Here is a 5,146-nt window from a genome sequence, read left to right as displayed (position 1 = left end):
ATTGCTTAACCTATTTTTTCCACCATTATTAAAGCCTTGTTGAGGCTTTTGTTGATCCTTCCATGAGAAATTTGGATAATTTCTCCATGAGGGATTATAAGTGATTCCATAGGCTTCACCCATGTAATTCACCTCTGCCATTGCAGGGTTCTCAGGATCATAAGCTTCTTCTTCAGAAGATGCCTCTTTAGTACTGTTGGATGTATTTTGCAATCCATTCAGACTCTGAGAAATCATGTTGACTTGCTGAGTCAACATTTTTTTCTGAGCCAATATAGCATTCAGAGCATTAATTTCAAGAACTCCCTCCTCTGAGGTGTCCCATTACTCACAGGATTCCTTTCAGAAGTGTACATGAACTGGTTATTTGCAACCATGTCAGTGAGTTCCTGAGCTTCTGTAGGCATTTTTTTCATGTGAATAGATTCACTTGCAGAATAGTCCAATGACATCTTAGATAATTCAGATAAACTATCATAGAATATGTCCAGGATGGTCCATTCTGAAAGCATGTCAGAAGGACACTTTTTGGTCAGTTGCTTGTATCTCTCCTAAGCTTCACAGAGGGATTCACCTTCTTTCTGTCTGAAGGTTTGAACATCCACTCTAAGCTTGCTAAGCTTTTGAGGAGGAAAGAACTTGGCTAAGAAAGCCGTGACCAGTTTATCCCAAGAGTTCAGGCTATCTCTAGGTTGAGAGTCCAACCATGTTCTAGCTCTGTCTCTTACAGCAAAAGGGAAAAGCATAAGCCTGTAGACCTCGGGATCAACCCCATTGGTCTTAAAAGTATCACAGATCTGCAATAATTCAGTTAAGAACTGAAAAGGATCTTCTGATGGAAGTCCATAAAACTTGCAATTCTGTTGCATCAGAGAAACTAATTGAGGCTTTAGCTCAAAATTGTTTGCTCCAATGGCAGGAATTGAGATGCTTCTTCCATGTAAGTTGGAATTTGGTGCAGTAAAGTCACCAAGCATCTTCCTTGCACCTCCACCATTGTTATTAGGTTCGGCCATGTCTCCTTCTTTTTCGAGATTCTCTGTAAGGTTTTCTCTAGATTGTTGTGCTTTAGCTTCTCTTAGCTTCTTCTTCAGAGTCCTTTCAGGTCCAGGATCTGCTTCAACAAGAATGTCCTTGTCCTTGCTCCTGCTCATATGAAAAAGAAGAGGACAGAAAAGGAAGAGGAATCCTCTATGTCACAGTATAGAGATTCCTTTATGTGAGTAGAAGAAGAAAAGAATAGGATAAGGAGAATAGAAAAATTCGAACACAGAGAGGAAGAGAGGGTTCGAATTTTAAGATGAAGAGAAGTGTTAGTAAATGAATAAATAAATAGAAGGAGATGAGAGAGAGAGAATTTGAATATTAAAAGAGGAGAGATGAGAAATATTTTTATTTTTATTTTATTTATGATGTTAGTTTCGAAAATTAGGAGAAGAAATAAAATTAAAAGTTAAAATAATTAGTTAATTAAAAAAAGAATTTTGAAAAAGGGTGAGGAATTTTCAAAAATTAGAGAGAGAAAAGTAGTTAGGTGGTTTTGAAAAAAGATAAGAAATAGTAAAACAAACAAAAAAATCAATTAGTTAGTTGAAAAAGATTTGAAAATAAATTTTGAAAAGATAGGAAGTTAGAAAAGATTTTTGAAATTCATTTTGAAAAAGATATGATTTGAAATTTATTTTGAAAAAAGATTTGAAAAGGAAATTAAAAAGATTTGTTTTTTAAAATTAAAATTAATTATTTGACTAACAAGAAACCAAAAGATATGATTCTAGAATTTAAAGATTGATCTTTTCTTAACAAGAAAGTAACATACTTCAAATTTTTGAATCAATCACATTAATTGTTAGTAAAGTTTTCAAAAATTATGAAATAAAAATAAGAAAAAAATTTTGAAAATCAATTTTCAAAAATTTTCGAAAATAATAAAAAAATGAAAAAGATTTGATTTTTGAAAAAGTTTTGAAAAGATAAGATTTTTAAAATTGAAATCTTGACTTGACTAACAAGAAACAACTAATTTTAAAAAATTTTGACTAAGTCAACCCAAAGATTTCGAAATTTATGAGTAAAATAAGGGAAAGATATTTTTTTGTTTTTGAATTTTTGATGAGGAGAGAGAAAAACAAAAAATGACTCAACACATAAAAATTTTGGGTTAAAACAAATGATGCATGCAAGAACACTACAAATGTCAAGATGAACACCAAAAACACTTTGAAAATCAAGATGAACATCAAGACTTATTTTTGAAAAATTTTCAAGAAAAGAAAAACATGCAAGACACCAAACTTAGAGATTTTTCATGTTTAGACACTATGAATTCAAAGATGCATATGAAAAACAACAAAAGAGACAAAACAAGAAAATATGAAGATCAAACAAGAAGACTTGTCAAGAACAACTTGAAGATCATGAAGAATGCAATGCATGAATTTTTCGAAAAATACACAAATTTTAAAAACATGCAATTGATACTAGACTCAAACAAAAAACACAAAATATTTTTGTTTTTATGATTTTATAATTTTTTTTGGATTTTTCAGAAATTATTTTGGAAAAACAAAAAGGAAGAAAAATTTTGAAAGATTTTTGAAAACTTTTTGAAAATAAAATAAAGGTTGAAACAAAAAGAAAATTACCTAATTTGAGCAACAAGATGAACCGTCAGTTGTCCAAACTCGAACAATCCCCGGCAACGGCACCAAAAACTTGGTACACAAAATTGTGATCTCAATGGCGCCAACAACTTGGTACGCACAATTGTAATCTCAACTCATTTTCACAACTTCGCACAACTAACCAGTAAGTGCACTAGGTCGTCCAAGTAATAAACCATACGTGAGTAAGGGTCGATCCCACGTAGATTGTCGGCTTGAAGCAAGCTATGGTCACCTTGTAAGTCTCAGTTAGGCGAGTTCAAATAGTTATGGAGTTTTAATAATTAAAAGATAAATAAAACATAAAATAAAGATAGGGATACTAATGCAATTCATTGGTGGGAATTTCAGATAAGCGTATGGAGATGCTTTATCCCTTTTGAATCTCTGCTTTCCTACTGCCTTCATCCAATCCTTCATACTCCTTTCTATGGCAAGTTGTATGCTGAGTGTCACCGTTTTTAATGGCTACTTCCCGTCCTCTCAATGAAAATGGTCCTCTACGGTTTCTGTACGGCTAATCAACTGTCGGATTTCTCGTCTCGAATGAAAAATACCATGCACAGATATCGTATGGCTAATCAGCTGTGGTTCTCGATCATGTAGGAATAGGATTTACTATCCTTTTGCATTTGTCACCACGCCCTACAGTCGCGAGTTTGAAGCTCGTCACAGTCATCCCATCCCAGATCCTACTCGGAATACCACAGACAAGGTTTAGACTTTTCAGATCTCCCGAATGCTGCCAATTGATTCTAGCTTATACCACAAAAACTCTGATCTCGGATTCAGATCTCCCATTGTCAGAGGGGAGTCGATGTGAATCGTTGATTAGAAACCCAAGAGATATACATTCAAGCTTGTTTTCATGTAGAACGGAAGTGGTTGTCAATCACGCGTTCATAAGTGAGAATAGTGATGAGTGTCACATAATCATCACATTCATCATGTTCTTGTGTGCGAATGGACATCTTATAATAAGAATAAGCATGAATTGAATAGAAAACAGTAGTACTTTGCATTAATACTCGAGGAACAGCAGAGCTCCACACCTAAATCTATGGTGTGTAGAAACTCCACCGTTGAAAATACATAAGTGATGAAGGTCTAGGCATGGCCGAGAGGCCAGCCTCCAAAACATGATCAAAGGATCAAAAGATAATCCAAAGATATCTAATACACTAGTAAAAAGTTCTATTTATACTAAAATAGTTACTAGGGTTATAGAAACAAGTAAATGATGCAAAAATCCACTTCCGGGCCCACTTGGTGTGTGCTTGGGCTGAGCATTGAAGCTTTCATGTGTAAAGGTCTTCCTTGGAGTTAAACACTAGTTTGTAACTTGTTTCTAGCATTTAACTCTGCTTTGCAACTTATTTCTGGCATTTAACGCCAGAATAGGACAGAAAGCTGGCGTTAAACGCCAGTTTGCGTCGTCTAAACTCGGGCAAAATATGAATTATTATATATTTCTGGAAAGTCCTGGATGTCTACTTTCCAACGCAGTTAAGAGTGCACCATTTGGACTTCTGCAGCTCCAAATATTCCATTTTGAGTGCAGGAAGGTCAGAATCCAACAGCATCAGTAGTCCTTTGTCAGCCTCTGAATCAGATTTTTGCTCAGATCCCACAATTTCAGCCAGAAAATACATGAAATCACAGAAAAATACAAAAACTCATAGTAAAGTTCAGAAATGTGAATTTTGCTTAAAAACTAATAAAAATATACTAAAAAATAACTAATTCATACTAAAAATTATGTAAAAACAATACCAAAAAGCGTATAAATTATCCGCTCATCACTGACCTTCTCTTTTTCATGGATATCATCTTTTGTTCCTTGGTCACAATCGCTTTTTTAGTTCTTTCCTTGATTATCTTCACCACCATGAATTCTGGACTTGGGTGTTGTGTGATCAGTAGAGTGTACCCTTCATAAAAACTTCTTGAATTGGTTGTTCAAGGAACTTACCCTATAAGCCATTCCCTGTTTTATTGGAGTGGTAGTTTCCATAGTTATTTTCCTCCCTTGTCATTGGGGTTTCACTTGGTACAGGGACCTCTTTTTCTTCCTCTTGTACTTCTAACTTTTCTTCTTTTTTAAGGGGTAAGTGGTGGACGAAATTGTGATTCTTATTCTTAGATCTGATTCATTGTAATTGGATTTTAGAAATTGGCACTGTTTATTTTCTTCACAACTCCGTTCAACTAACCAGCAAGTGTACTGGGTCGTCCAAGTAATACCTTACGTGAGTAAGGGTCGAATCCACAGAGATTGTTGGTATGAAGCAAGCTATGGTCACCTTGCAAATCTCAGTTAGGCGGATTAAATATTGATTTATGGGTTTCGAAAATAGAAAGAAATAAATATTAAAAAGGATAGAAATACTTATGTAGATTCATTGGTAGGAATTTCAGATAAGCGGAATGGAGGTGCTGTAGAGCTCACGGACGCCTGCTCTCCTATTCCTTCTACTCAATCC

The 5,146-nt window shown here is 34.6% G+C and overlaps 1 non-coding gene across 1 annotated transcript; it reads left to right on the top strand.

Moving 5' to 3' along the window:
• The first annotated feature begins 506 nt into the window (after window positions 1–506).
• LOC130983801 (small nucleolar RNA R71) lies at window positions 507–614 on the top strand. The gene has a single exon (XR_009087775.1). It is a non-coding gene; the product is annotated as a small nucleolar RNA R71 (small nucleolar RNA).
• Window positions 615–5,146: the final 4,532 nt, after the last annotated feature.

This window comes from Arachis stenosperma, chromosome 5 (genome assembly GCF_014773155.1).
Source record: "Arachis stenosperma cultivar V10309 chromosome 5, arast.V10309.gnm1.PFL2, whole genome shotgun sequence".
NCBI classification, from domain to species: domain Eukaryota; kingdom Viridiplantae; phylum Streptophyta; class Magnoliopsida; order Fabales; family Fabaceae; genus Arachis; species Arachis stenosperma.
The sequence above is the reverse complement of the archived record's forward strand: the minus strand, read 5'-3'. Positions and strand labels throughout refer to the sequence as shown.